Here is a 15,438-nt window from a genome sequence, read left to right as displayed (position 1 = left end):
AAGGTATGTTCAAGGGTGTTTTTGGAGAAGGGGCTGTTGGAGGCAGGTCCTCTGGAACGTGTGAAGGGGCAAGAGAGAAAGAAAAGGAGGAAGAAGTGAATGGAAGCATGAGTGATGAAAGTGATGGGGAAATAGGAAGTAATGTTTTGAGAGAATGAAAGGCAGGGTAAGGAAAAGGGGAATGAAAAGCAAGGGAAGGAACAGAGGAAAGTAAAGGATAAGTCAGGGGAAGAAAAAGGGAAGAAGGAAAGGGAAAGGAAACTGGTAGGCAGGGTAAGGAAGTGGGAAAGGCAGGAAAGAAGGGAGAGGGTGAAGGCAGTAGTGATAGTGAGGTGGATGGAGGTGAGTGGATAAAAAGAGGGGAAGAAGAGTGTAATGAGTAAGATGAATGTAAGTGTGGAAGTGGACTCTTTGTATTCGGAAGAGGGTATGAAAGGACAGAGTGAAAGTAGCGTAAGTGAGAGTGAAAGTGAGAAAGGCTATGTATGTGAGGGAGGTACCCCGGTGTGAAAGGTATAATGAGTATGGAAGTAGGGATGTGCATGATTTCTTTAGGGAGTATGAAAGGTTTTGTCAGGATAAGTATGGGGAAAGTAAGAGAGTTTGGGCACGAGAATTAGGAGAATATTTGACTGGGTTTTTGCTTGATATGTATAGGGTTATTATGAGTGTGGGAGATGTTGAGTATGACAAGGTGAAAGCTAGACTAGTTGAGCAAGCGAGGCGTATGAAAGCGAGTGTTAAGTATAAGAGGAAGAATGAATTTGATGAGGCAAGAATGAAAGCTGGGGAAACCTTGTCACTGTATGCTTGTAGGCTGGAGACGTTGGCAAGGAAGAAGTTTGGGGATGATGGGATAGATGAATGTAAGGACTTAGTACGGAAGTTGTTAGGGACAGTGCCAGATGGAGTTAGAGAATTTGTGAACTTGAAGCGGAAGGAGAAGAAAAGATGGACGAATGAAAGGGCAGTTCGTCTGGTTTTTTTTGTCTTGGATACCGGTACCGATAGTGATGGTGCATGTGTCTCTTTTTTTTCGTTCGTTGTTGGTGGAGGGTTTGTTTGCAATTTTGTTTTGTGGTTTTGTGTGCTGTGATTGGCGACCGTGGACCTTTACCCATCTCCAGCAACTGAAGATCAGGGTGAGTGTTGTTTTGTTTGTGGGTTTAAATTCCGCCACAACATTAGGGATTACTTTCAGGCGTAGGCTGGAAACAGCTGTTGAACGTCAAACAAGGTGGTTAGGCAGTTAACTACTGTCCGGGAGGAGGAGTACCTGCCGCCTGCCCAGATGTAAACATTCCAATTTGCTTTTGGCCGCAAAGAACGCACACGGATGTTGTTCTTCGCCGCTCTCTGCCTGACAGCTTTCTTTTCTGCTTAACTCGGGGGAGGCGAGTGCGCGGTTCGGCCCTCGCGAGCCGCTCCGCTCTCCTCGGGAGATTGCTTCGCCTGGGCTAAAGCAGTCTCCTCGACCCGGGGGCTCGTCATCACCGCGAGTTGGTGACCGCTCTTTGCCCACTGCCTCTGCTGGTTCTGCCAGTAAAGCCAGTGGGAGCGCCCGATCTTCCTCGCCTGTCCCCTCCACCCCTTCGGTTTCTTCCAGGGGGCGTGAGTCGGAGAGGAGGAACTCTGGGGAGTGTTCTCAGAGTTCTACCGTATGGGGGTACGAACCTGGCTCGGTTCTTGGCTCGACCAGGTCTTACGCCCGCGTGGTTCAGGAAGGTTCATGGGGGTCTGCCGAGGTTCTCCCTCCTGCGGGGAGAGTAGTTCGGGAGGACCGCACTCTGGAAGGACTTGAGGGTCCTCTGCCCCAGGATGCGGACACCCCCGAAATACAGAGGACTTTTGCGGAGGTTATCGCGCTGATTCGTCAGCACAGTGACTTTGGGGAAGGGACCACGGCCTTGTCTGTGGATCGTCCGTCGCGCCTCGAATCCTTTTGGGGACCCAAGAAGGAACCCAAGGCTTCAGTGGGGCTGCCGTTGTCCGCGCTTGCCGAAGGGGTACTCAACCAGGTGAACGGTCTTGTGTCTGGGCAAGACAGTTCGCTTCGTTCGAGCCGCTTGGACAAGCTTCTTCCTCCTCCTCTGCCTCGACAGAAGCACTTCTACACTCCAGTGGAAGGGGCGTTACTGACTAAGCAGGTTGACCCGGACCTGACTCGTTTGGATCCGGGTCTGTCGTTGCAGCAATTGACTGCAGAGAGCATCTCCCTCTCAGCAAGAAGCTGCAACCCTGGAAGCCACCGCCATGGCGGCCTTCCAAGCAGTCTCCTGGCTCGAGCTGTTGTGGTCCTTCACAGTATCGAAGGTAGCAGCTTCCTCAGGCACTATTGTACCTGGGGAGGACTCCGCCTTTGGGAGACTGTGCCAGTCTAGGGGTAGGGCTATCTCCTACCTCGCCCACCAGACTGCAAACCTGTGGGCGAACCTTGTGCTAAAGCGAAGGGATGCTGTTCTCTCTCGCTTTGCCAGGTCTGTAGGTCCCGAGTCAGCTATCGCCCTGTGGAATGGACTGTTGCTGGGTTCCTCCTCTCTCTTCCCCAGAGAGCTGGTGGACGGCTCAGTGGACAATCGCTGTGCCGATGACAGCGACCGGCTTGTCCACCAGGCAGTGGCCAAGACCTCCGGGTCTTCGCATTCCACTGCGGCCAGGTCTTTGGGCCAGGCTGGCACTTCCTCGGCCCCTAAGAAGTCCCAGTCTTCAAAGGGGTCCCGAGGAAACACCCAGCCTTCTTCTTCCTCGAGAAGGGGGGGGTCCCTCCCGCCCTTTTCAGCCCACTTTCCAAGCCGGTAAAGGGGGCAAAGGGAAGAAGAAGGGGGAAACGCTAGGGGCGGCGTTCCCCCCCAAAAGCTGCCGAAGGTGGGGGGATGCCTGTCGAGCCATTGGACAACTTGGCAGCGACATGGAGCCGAGACCTGGATAGTGGATGTCCTTCGGGAGGGATATCTACTGCCCTTCGAGTCTCGGCCTCCCCTCACCTACTCTCCAGTCCATCTCCAGACTTATGTTCTAGGTTCTTCGAAGGACACCGCACTACAGCAAGAAGTGCAAGCCATGCTGAGCAAGGGTGCTGTAGAAGTCGTGTCGGACCAGTCTCCAGGCTTTTACAGCCGTGTCTTTCTCGTAGAGAAAGCCTCAGGGGGATGGAGACCGGTCATAGACCTCTCTCCCTTGAACCATTTCGTTCGCCGGACTCGGTTCACAATGGAAACAGCGCAAACTGTGCTGACCTCCATCAGGGAGAACGACTTCATGCTTACGGTGGACCAGAGGGATGCGTATTTCCAAATACCCATTCATCCGTCCTCTCGCAAGTACCTCCGCTTTGTCCTCGGGAGTCGGTCTTCCAATTCAGGGCACTTTGTTTTGGGCTCGACCGCTCCCAGGTGTTCACAAGAGTATTCTCCCTCCTCGTGTCAGCTTGGGCCCACTCGCACGGGATACATCTTCTGAGGTATCTCGACGACTGGCTAGTCCTGGCTAGTTCTTGCTCGCAGTTGCTACAGGACAGGGATCGGCTCCTCGAGTTTTGCCGGGATCTAGGGATCATGGTAAATCTGGAGAAGTTGGATCTCATCCCCAAGCAGAGGATAAAGTACCTGGGCATGCTGATAGATACGGTGTCAGCTAAAGTCTTTCCCTCGGACTCTCGTATCAGCAAGTTCAGGCAGGCAGCACAGCTGTTCCTGTCACGGCAGGAGCAGCCAGCTCGGCAATGGCAAGTCGTCATCGGTCATCTGTCGTCTTTGGAGAAGCTAGTACCTCACGGGCGTCTTCACCTGCGGTCTCTCCAGTGGAGACTGAAGGAGTATTGATCCCAGTCCCAAGACCCCCAGTCCTTCCTCATCCCTCTTTCCGAGGAGGTGAGAAAGGACCTTTGCTGGTGGTTAGACGACAGGAACCTCTTGATAGGAGTATCCCTGCATACTCCCCCTCCGGACATGCTTCTGTTTTCGGATGCATCGACCGAGGGATGGGGCGCACACCTGGAGGAGTTGCTGACTTCGGGAGTGTGGCACCGAGACGACGAGCACCTTCACATCAACATCCTGGAACTCAAGGCAGCCTTCCTGGCCCTCCAAGAGTTCCGGGATCGAGTGATGGGACACTCCATGGTACTGATGAGCGACAATACCACGGTAGTGGCATACGTCAACAAGCAGGGGGGACTGGTGTCCCACCAGCTTCATCAGTTGACGATGCAGGTGCACGAGTGGGCCGTGGCTCACTCGGTAGAGCTGTCAGGCAAGAGGAATGTCGTGGCAGACAAGCTCAGCCGCCAGAGCCAGGTGGTAGGGACCGAATGGTCCCTCCATCAGGAAGTAGCGGAAAGGCTGTTTGACCTGTGGGGGCGTCCAGCCATCGATCTGTTCTCCACCCGGCACAACAGAAAGCTCCAGGTCTTCTGTTCTGTCGTGCCGGACCCATGGGCCGCTGCGGAGGACGCGTTCTAACACCCGTGGGACAATCTCGACGCATACGCCTTTCCCCCGTTCTGTCTGATTCGCTGAGTGATCAGCCGAGTGATGATCACCCCGAATCTCAGAATGACTCTGGTGGCACCCAAATGGTCCCAGGCCGTTTGGTACCCGGACCTGCTAGCTCCCCTCTCTGAGGCACCGAGAGAGATTCCCCCCTGGCCCAACCTCCTGTGCCAACCTCACGCAGAGCGGTTCCACCTGGCAGTGCATTCCCTGTGTCTTCACGGCTGGAGGTTATCCACCATCTCTTGCGAGTGAGAGGCTTTTCGCGCCACGCAGCAACAGAGATGGCAGAATACCTCAGAAGATCCTCCGCAGCGGTATACCAGGGAAAGTGGTCCGTCTTCTGTGGTTGGTGTCGTCGAAGGGGTATCTCTCCGGTCGGAGCTACTGTTCAGCAGGTCGCGGACTTCCTCGTCTTCCTTCGCTGAGAGAAGCTTCTCTCCGTTTCAGCTGTGAAAGGCTACCCCGCCGCACTCAGCCTAGTCTTACAGCTGAAAGGAGTAGACATCTCCTCCTCCTTTGAGATTTCTCTACTCATGAGAAGCTTCGAAAGGTCTTGCCCACCCAGGGATCTCAGGCCCCCTGCGTGGGACATGACTCTCGTCCTAAGGAGCCTGACTCGTGCACCGTACGAGCCTTTACGATCGTCAGACAGGGATCTGACCCTCAAGACCGTCTTCCTGCTAGCCCTGGCATCAGCGAAGAGAGTTGGCGAGCTTCACGGACTTTCCTTTAATGTTAAACACTCGGGGGGATGGGGATCAGTTACGCTCGATTTCGTCCCTGATTTTGTAGCCAAGACTCAGAACCCTTCGGTCCCTGACGCATGGTTCGAGTCCTTTACGATCCCCTCCCTAGAGGACTTTGTAGGTAATGAACCAGATGAGATGCTACTGTGTCCTGTTAGAGTGCTGCGGCGCTGTATTAAGAGAACTCGGTGCCTCCGGCCTGAGTGTTGATGACTCTTCGTTAGCACTGGCTCGACCAAGAAAGAAGTGTCCAAGAACACCATCTCTTTTTGGCTTCGTGAGACGATAAGGAGAGCGTACTCTGCTGCAGGAGAAGACGACACTGCTATGCTTCGTCCGAGAGCTCACGAGGTCCGCAGCATTGGTAGCATTGGTCCGTCCCTCGCATTCTGGAAGAATATGTCGGTGTCACAGGTGCTGAAGGTGGGTGTGTGGTCCCAGCAGACTACCTTCACCTCCTTCTACCTCCGGGATGTTGCACACAAGTCTTCGGACACTTTTTCCTTGGGTCCTGTGGTGGCTGCTCAACAAGTTGTGTAGCTTATCCAGCTCCTCTAACAGGACAGGTTGCATCTCGCCTAAGAGTTAAACGGTTGTGATTGGGAGATTGAATATGGAGTGACTGGCTTCTCTTCTTTCTCTCCCCATCCTGGCTCTCTTCCACGGGCAGGGAGTTTAACGTGCTGTTACAAGCTGGATCTGGCGATCGAGGCAGGTAAGCACATAACGGGAGCTCCCGTTCTATTTCCGTTCAGGTTAGTAGAAGCAACCCCCACTCCTTAGCAACCCCACTCCTTCCTCTTGCAAGGGGAGGAAGGAGACCATGACCATAAGACAAAACCCAATGCTTGTATTTGCCTTATTGTCATCCGACATCAAATTCTTCCTAGCCTACTTTGCATGAACTGACGTTTCCTCTTTCATGCAAAGGGACCCAGAAGTCTGACAACTGATCCTGCGTTTCTTACAACCCGATCTTTTGTCAGAGGCAGTTTTTCCCTTCCTCGTTCTCATGACAGGAAGGGAAGACAAGGTGGTGAACTCTATTCAGTTCAGAGAGACTTTTATCACATTCCTCCCTCCAATCAGTGAGTCTCCTAATGCAAATGACTGAGGGTTTGTATATTGTGTCGGAACAAATAACAATTTTTAAAGTAAATTGTATTTTTCCTAACTATACAAACCCGAGGTCCTTTACACTTTATACCCACCTCATGCCACCCCTCAATCTGATACCTGGGCCAAAAGGCAAATTGGAATGTTTACATCCAGGCAGGCTGTACTCCCGCCTCCCGGACAGTAGTTAACTGCCTAACCACCTTGTTTGAAGTTCAACGGCCGTTTCCAGCCTACGCCTGAAAGTAATCCCTAATGTAAAGGACCTCGGGTTTGTATAGTTAGGAAAAATACAATTTACTTAAAAATTGTTATTTTTTGGGTAGCATATGTCCATTCATCCCACCTCCATTCATTGTGGGATTCAGCTATGTAATTATTTGGTAAGTTACTTATATAAAAATGACAATTTTATAATAAAATAAAGTTTTATATGTACTTACCAAATAATTACATGATCGGAGCCCGCCCTCCTCCCCCTCTCACAGACATAGGGCATAAACGAATTAAGCTCCTTAGCTACGTTGTACCTATTCTCCCCCGGTAGTGGGCACGGCAGCATACTTACACCCAAAACAGAAGAGCGCTACAGCAAATTTCGAATTTGAGCTGCCTCATAAAGTAGGAACTATAGCTATGCAATTATTTGGTAAGTATATATAAAAATTTATTTTATTATAAAAATGTCATTTTTACTCCTCTGGCTGTTTATGCAAAAATTTAATATTACATTTTAAATGTGAAGCATATAGGCCCAGCACATACTGGTTACTGAAATACTAGAGGTACCAAAACTCACTAACATACTAGGTGCGTGATTGCTTGCCCATACTAGGGCCAAAATAACATTAGTATAAGGAAATCAGAAAATTTACTAGCCGTTGTTGGTGCAGTAATTATTTCCAAGTTGCCCATAATTGATTTCAGCACTGAAGTGTGTCATTTCTAATAGTTTTATTTAATACAATTGATTTGTATGTTAATTTCATTTGAAATACAGTGGGTCCCCGCTTACTCGCAGATCAGCAATTGCGCATTCAGTTAGTCGCAGGTTTTTCTTTGGACCGCTTCTCCGACTATATCGCAGATAATTTTCAACTTCGTAGGTTTGTCTATGTTGCGTTACTACTTTGCAGATATTGAAACACTTTAGTATCATTGAAACACTTAGTAATATCATGGAATATCATTGAAACACTTTACAGTAATATTTCAAAGTTTAAGTTGTTCCGACACAATATACAAACCATCGATCCTTTACATTAGGAATTACTTATGGTGAAGCTGGACACGGCCATTAAACTCTTGAACAAGGGGGTTAGGCAGTAACTACCGTCAGGTAGGCAGGAATACTGGCCTGCCCGGGTGTAAACATTCCAGTTTGTTTTCGGCCGTCATGTGTTGCAGATGTGTTTTCGGATCTCTTTGCCTGGCTGCCATTGAGCTCTTTATTTACCCCGGTGGGATCTATCTGTATGTTTTTGTATATGTTGCATGTGTTTGATATTTTTTAATACAAACCCAGGATTTGTGATGGCCTTGCGTAAGCCTTCATTCTCCTGCGTCTGTGTCTTGGGTTTGATGGCCAAGGGTGTATTTAGAGTGCCGTAACTGAGTGGTAATGCTTCTCTTCCAGTAACCCTTTATTTAGATGCTGAAGGAATTCACCTAAACATTCGGATATATTAGTTTGGGACATAATAACTTCGCTCCCCTTCATTGATTGGGACGTAACAAGTACGCTCCCCTTCTTAGGCTCACGTCTTCTGTGTACAAGGGCATTACTACTCCCTTTCTACTTGTGCTAAGTGCACTATGGAAGAGTAGTGGCAGGGGGGGCCGGTTGCTGGTGTCGTCGGTAAGTTTTGCTTCCATGGCACCTTTGGTGGCCTCCCCCCTTTCCTTCTCCCTCCCTGTAGGTTCTTCTGCTGTCTCTCCTTTGGGAGAGCGCTCTCTCCTTTGCCCTCTTCGCTCGCTCATTGGGCGAAGACCACGAGAGAGGGTGGTGATCGGGCGAAATCTTCTCAGGGGCCTCCTCTCGCTTCGTAAGGCAGTTCCTCTCGGAGCGAGAGGCGTCTCCCTCTACTAATCATCTTTGCTTTTTCTTTCAGGTTGACAGTGAGCATTGTAGGTGCAGCAGTAGTTGGCTGGATATCTCAGTTGGGTTATCTTTGCCTGAAGGGGTTTGCTTTGGGATCAACCACAGTACCTGGTTAGAATGGCATAGTTCCAAGTTGGGATCGTTAAGACACTGTTCCCACCGATGTGGATGGATCGCTGTTATTGCTGGCCTTCATATATGCTGTGGCACTGCCTCTGGTGTATCTCTGGTCTGTCTGCTCCTGCTGTGCTTCCTGTGTTATTGCTCCTGTTAACTTGGCGACAAGTCTCTGGGCAGCTCCTCCTGGTCTCCTGCCGCAGCCATCCTGATCACTCCTGTCACTGCTGGTAATTTTCATGTGACATTCCTGGCCGTTGCTGTAGCTCCTGCCTTCCGAACTACTTCCAAAGCTCCTGCATTGGCTGTCCTGATCCCACCTACTGCTTCTCCTGGTGGTCGTGTCCTGGGCCGCTTTCATTCTGATCCTGCCTAGCTTCCCTGGAGGTTACAAGGTGCTGCTTCGGGCCCTCGTTCGCAAGCCACTCCAAGTGCTCAAGATTCTGTGGAATATCAAGTAGCCCTGTCCGGTTCTGGAGAGTACTCTCCCCAGCCCAGTCCAGAGGCAGCGCGAGAGAAAGGGCCGAGGTACCCAGGTGTTTCGGCTCTTCTGGCCAGCACTACAAACGCTTACCAGTGCTCAGTCAGGTTCCCAACCTGGTGTCTCGATCCTATCGGTTCGAACACCAAGAGAAGCAGGGAAGAGGTTCACTTCGGGAGTCCTGCGGGACTTTTAAGGGACTGCCTCTCTTCTGGGAAGCATTTTTCTCTCGTTGGCTCTTCTCGCCCTTGGACAAGAACCAGTTCGCATTCTCCTCTGGGGTCTCAAGTTTCGTTGCCAGTCTTAGAAGTCTGTGTCTAAGACTGGTTCTGTGCCTGGCTCTTTTCCATTTCTTAGGAAACTGAAAGCAGCCACTCCTGATTTTTGGGAGTCTTGTAGGTCACTCAAATTCTATGAATCTTGAGCGCTTTCCTGGCAAGAGGCACAGGACGAGAGAAAGTGCCAAGACACCCAGGTGTCTCAATATTACCTGCCAGCTGCTTCGTTTGCTTGGTCGGCTTTAATCCTTGTGTCATGAACCTTAGGGTTCAAGCATGCAGGATAGCAGACACAGAATTCCCCTTTAAACCTTCTTCTCAAGGGGCCTCAGCCTCGAAGGAGTTTATAATTTGAGAAATTAGTGCTAGTTCACAGCAGACAAGTTCCACCCTGCCCAGTTTCCGATTGCATTTGTGCAATCGGTTCGGTTCAGCTCAGCTTGCTCGCCCCGCCCAGCCCCTGGTCACGTTTGCGAGACTGGCTCAGCTTGGCTCAACTCGGTTCACCCTGCTTGCCTCCCAGTCCACCACTTACCACCCAGTCTGGATCACGTTCGCATGATCAGCTCATTTCGGCTCGGCTTGGCCCCGCTCAGTTCTTCTGAATCGGGTTCTCGCCACTGTTTGAGTAAACTTTCAGCTCTTCCCAGGGAAGAACTTTGCCACGGCACAAGCGCTCTTCTTCCCCCTTGTGGTGATCATTTCCTTCGGTTGATTATCGCTCACAGTCTGCCTCTCCTGCTGGTCTTACTGGCAGGGCAGGTAGGGGTGCTCTTTCTCCTCATCTGCTCTCTTTTCCTCTCAGTTGTTCCGGGAGGCGCAAGACGGACAGAGAGAACTCCGATGAATTTGTCTTTCTTTGGAGTTCGGCTGCCTGGCGTGCTTTAGGTGTCAGTCCCCCTATCATCTTGTAGTACAACCAGGTAGCCAGGGAGGGTTTCTTGGGATCTGTCAAGGTCTCCCTCCAGGGAGAGAGGTACAGGAGTTTCACACTTCGGAAGCAGTGAGGGACTTCCTCTTCAAGTTGCGATCACCCTTGTTTCTTGGAGAACTTTACGCCGATTCGTCGGTGCAAGGATCTCCGGAACAGGACCATGGCTCCCCCAATGAATAATCTTCATCACTCTCAACCCTTGCAGTTCCTGAAGGGGCCGAGAGTTTCGGGGGCTGCTGCTGTCCTTGCATGCGAGAGCGTTCTCAACCAGATGAATACTTTTCTTCGGAGAAGGAGTTCATTCAGGTCGAGACACTGAGCTCCTCCCCTGCCTCGACAGAGTACAAATTCTTCTTGCCTCGGAGGGGTCTTGCCAACTGCAGGTTGTTCTGACTCTGCTTCATACGGACTGGGTTCTCTCTCTCTGCTTCTCCTTGCCATGGAGGGTATTCTCTTCTGCAATGAGAGGCGGCGATCTTGGAGGACACTTCTTGGTTTTCTCCAGGCAGTCTCCTGATGGATCCATGATCCTTCACTTTTAGGCTTTCTCTCGTATGCGACCATTCTTGGAGAGAACCCTAGCTTTTGAAGACTGGACCTGTCTGGGGGTGGGTCTACCTACACCAGGCAGCAATCTGTGGGCAATTCTGGTGCTAAGAAGGACTTTGTCCCAATTCGAATCTTCAGTTTCGTAAATCCTGAGCTGGCTCGACCCTTAGGAAGAAAACTTTACTTGGTTCTGCCTTTCTCTTTCAGAGATTTGCCAGATACCGCGGTAATCAAGGTACGTGCTAGGGCACTGCCGTGTCCTTTGGACAATGGCCAGGACTTGAGTCTTCGTCATCTCGACTTAAGTTCAAGCCAATCCTCCTCAACTCCTAAGAAGTTCCAGGCTTCGGAAGATCATGGAAACACACAGCCCTCTTCTTCTCTTCTCGGAAAGTGTGCATAATTATGTCTCTTTCCACCCTCTTTTCCATTTGGAAGGAGGGCAGAAGTGAAGAGAGGAGAAATATCGAACGGATAGAAGTTCTCCTACTACAGATACCTGGATGGGGTGATACTTGTTGAGTCTCTGGACCTGACAGCGACATTGCCGAGACCTGGGAATGGATTTCTTCAGAAGTATGTATTTACCTTGGGGTCTCAACAATTTTTTTCATCAAACTTCCTTCCTGGTATCCTGTAATCTTGCAGAAGTTTCCCCATGGTGCAGAATGGAGGAGGTCTCCTTCCAGTCCTCCATCCTTCTTTCCTCTTCGAAGTATAGGAAAGAGTTAGGCTAATGCTTGATTGAAAAGGAACCTTCAAATATGGTTGCATATTCTCCTCACATCATGTGTCTACTCTCGGATGCACCGATCAATGAGTAGGTGTACACCTGTAAGACTTTGTCTTGAAGGTGTGTGACCGAGACAATAAATACCTTTCCTTCAACATCCTAAACTCAAGGCAGCAACACTCAGTGGTTTTGTTGAACAACAACACTCCAATAGTGGCATATGTCAACAAACAAGAGGAAATCTGTTTTTTCTCTTGTTTCGTGTGGTGACATTTGCAGGTACTCAAGTGTTCTGTAGCGCTCTCGATTGTTCATTAGCCAGATACATTCCCGATGGGGATGCATTGGTAGGCGAGCTAGGCATCGGGTTTGAGTGATCGGGACAGTGTGTGCTCTTCACTCTTTTCCTCACGAAGATTCACAAAGAAACTGCTCGATTGAGAAATCCCTACCATCTCTGTTTGCCTCCCGGCACAACAAAATTCGTTAGTTTTCTCACTCCCTCGTACCTGACCCATAGGCCGCTACGGTGGGAAACATCGATGTCTACATTTTTCCTGCCGTATTTGTCTGTTTTGCTAGGGGTTCAACAAGCATTGCTCACCCCATGTTACAGGCAAGTGCTGAAAGACTTTGCCTTCCACCCTACCTGATAGCTCTGCTTCTGGGGCATCGAGAAGAGTTCTCCTTGACCCAACCTCCTGTGGCAGCTACACGAGAAGCGGTTCATCAGGCAGTACATCCTTATGTGTTCAGGACTGGGAGGCTTTCCAACTTCTCTTGCAAGCATAGGCTTTCTCGCCAAGCAGCAGTGGATATAGCTGGATATCCCTTGAAGTGCTCTGCAACACTGTTCCAGGGACTGGATCCGTCTTGGCTTGTTGGTGTCGTTGACAAAACTTCTTCTCGGGTCAGAGTCGCTCTTCAAGTCTTGACTTCCTCGTCTTCTCCGTCGAGGGTTGCTTCTCTCTGTTTCAATTGTGAAGAACGTAGGCCCTTGCAACCTAGTCTTCTATCTGAAGTAGCCTTTTTCTTCTCAGTCGAGATTTAGCTTCTGATGAGAAGCTTCTTCAGTCTTGCTGCCCCAGGGAACTGATCCCTGGGTGGCATGTGACTTTTGTTTAGGGTTCCTGTCCCGTGCTCTCCAAACGCCTTTACGAGAGTCATCGGACAGAAATGTGCCCTCTTAGGACCATCTCTCATCTTCCTCTGGCCGTGGCATAGAAGGTGGAAGAACTGGTGAAGGGGATCAATACCTCAACTCATTCTCGGATGTTGTAGTGGACTCCGAACCCATCGGCATCTATTGTCAGGTTCGAGTCCTTGTTCCCCTCTTCCTTGGACTTTGCATCGATGATCCAGATCAGTCTTTACTTTGCCCAATTAGGGAGTTGCAATACTTTCCGAAAAGGCTCGACATTTCTAACCTGGATGTCATCGACATTTTTACTAGTACTATCTCTCCCAAGGAAGAAGTGTCTAAGGGCACATCTTTCTCCTGGCTTCATTAAGTGATCAGAGGATGTACTCAGCAGCTGGCGACTATGGTACAGTGAACCCCAGTATTGCGGGGATCGTCCCACACCATAAGCGAATGGGTCAAATCATGAATGCTTAAAACCCTTGTAAAAACACTTACAACTGCCCATTTTGATAGCTTAAACAGAAAAACCCTGTAAAATTGCTTATACCTGAATATTTTAATACTTTTATCACAAAAAGTGCATTTATTCATGAAAATTATATGAAAATACAGTAATTAGTGAATATTTCTCAGTGAAAAATACTGATTAATCAGCGAATTTTCCGAATGATGGCTAGATATGTTCCACAGAGAAACTCTGAATCGTGAGTCCATGAACGTTGACTTGAATACGGGTGTTCACTGTACCTGTACAATCCACCCAAGAGCTCACAAAGTCAATGGCTTAGTCCATCTCTTGCATTCTGGAAGTGTCTGTCAGTCTGGAAGCAAGATGTGGTCTCATAGACCACACTCTTGTCTTCTACCTTCGGTCTTGCCCACAGGCCCTTGGAACATTTTTTCCTTGGTCCTGTGTTGGCTGCTCAAGAGGACAGGTTGCATCTCACCTAAGGTGTTGGTTCTGGAAGTGAGAAGGATCCCAAGAGTGACTGGCCTCTCCTCCTCCTCCTTCCTCGTCCTCCTACTTCTCCTCCTTCGGGATGAGAATAGGACTTGAACCGACACTTGCTGGATCTGGTGTCTGATGTGGTAAGACTACACATCGAGCACCCGTTCTTTTTTTCTTAGAGAATCATAGAAGCAATTCTGCTCCTTCCTCTAGCAAGGGGAGGAAGGAGACTCTGGCAATAAGGAAAACCCTATTTCAGGTTTTCCTCTCTGCCTCCAACTCTCAGATTCTTCCCAGCCTGTTTTGTATGAGCTACGTTTCCTCACTTATGTGAAAAGGTCCAGATATATGACATTTGATCTTGCAGTTCCTACACTCCGATCAATATGTCAGAGGCACGGTACTCCTCCTCACTCTTTTGACCAGGAGGAGTAGCCCAGGTGTGCAGAACTCCAGTCAGTTCAAGAGACTCACTCAGATTCCTCCCTCTAACCAGTGAGTCCTCCTAATGTAAAGGACTGATGTTTTGTATATTGTGTCGGAACAAATCGCAGTTTTTAAAAGTAAATTGTATTTTTCCTAATTATACAAATTTGATGTCCTTTACATTACGTTTTTATGCTCACCTCATGCCACCCCTCAATCTGAAACCTGAGCTGGGTATTCCTGCCTACTTGACGGTAGTTACTGCCTAACCACCTTGTTCAAGAGTTTAACGGCTGTGTCTAGCTTCGCCGTAAGTAATTCCTAATGTAAAGGACCTCAGGTTTGTATAGTTAGGAAAAATACAATTTACTTTTAAAAACTGTGATATTCTGCAGGCACATGAAATACCTCTTGAATGCCATTATGAGTCTATTTTTGTATCATTTAAACAATATGGGAAAATTTTAAAGATACGTATGAACTACAGTGGGAAGCCTGGATCTCTTTTGAGAAACACAAAGATGCCTTTAGTGCCACAGGTAATATTGAAAGTATTCCTCATAATTGTAATATAAAGGGAGCACTTTGTGACAAATTCCCTAGAAATTTAGATTTGTTCCTACATGATATACAAACTATCGGTCCTTTACATTAGGAAAATGCCTACAGCGCAGCTGGAAATATCCTTTGAACTTTCAAACAAGGTGGTCAGGCAGTTAACTACCATACGGTAGACGGGAGTCCCAACTGCCCAGATGTAAACATTCCAATTTTATATAAGTAACTTACCCAGTAATTACTTTGCTATGAGTTTCTAACTCAATGGCAGCTTCAATTTTGAAATTTGCGGTAGTGATAGTCTGTTGTTTGTGTAGGTGACTAATCCCGCCCACTTTCAGGGTGAGAGAGAGAAACAACTAAGCCAAGAGCTTCATTTTTATTTCTGCCGGCTTAACAGCAACAAGGTGTTAAGAAAGCAGCTCAATTTTGGTTTTCGGCTGGAGATTCTTACCTTTTGGTGATGTATTTTTGGCTCGGCAGCCTTCGGATTTGTATTGTTTAACTGACATACAGGCGGTCCCCGGTTTACGACGGGGGTTCCGTTCTTGCGCTGCGTCGTAACCCGAAAATCGTCGTAAACCGGAAAATCGTCGAAAATCGTCAAAAATCATAAGAAAACCTTACTTTTAATGCTCTGGGTGCATTGAAAACGACGTAAACTGCATTATTATTGAGTTTTACATAAAAAACCTTCAAATTATGATTATTCTGCTGTTTTGGGGCCAAATTTCTAAATTCGGATTCTGGCGTTAAGTCGACTCCCCTGCGTCGTAACCCGAACATCCCGTAAGCCAGGAAATAATTTCTGAT

General features: G+C 48.9%; 1 protein-coding gene across 7 annotated transcripts in view; it reads left to right on the top strand.

Moving 5' to 3' along the window:
• The window catches only part of LOC136834724 (kinetochore protein Nuf2-like), a 410,975-nt gene that overhangs the window by 34,420 nt on the left and 361,117 nt on the right, over positions 1 to 15,438 (top strand). Inside the window, exon 2 of one of the 7 annotated variants that reach the window (XM_067097308.1) lies at positions 7,377 to 7,457. The exons of 3 other annotated variants lie outside the window; for them this stretch is intronic. The gene's annotated coding sequence lies outside the window, so the exon portion shown is untranslated. Of the gene's footprint in view, positions 1 to 7,355; positions 7,462 to 15,438 lie in introns of those variants that run through there. 3 more of the 7 variants (XM_067097307.1, XM_067097305.1, XM_067097306.1) reach the window with 3 other exon arrangements.

This window comes from Macrobrachium rosenbergii, chromosome 54, assembly GCF_040412425.1.
Source record: "Macrobrachium rosenbergii isolate ZJJX-2024 chromosome 54, ASM4041242v1, whole genome shotgun sequence".
NCBI lineage: Eukaryota > Metazoa > Arthropoda > Malacostraca > Decapoda > Palaemonidae > Macrobrachium > Macrobrachium rosenbergii.
The sequence above is the reverse complement of the archived record's forward strand: the minus strand, read 5'-3'. Positions and strand labels throughout refer to the sequence as shown.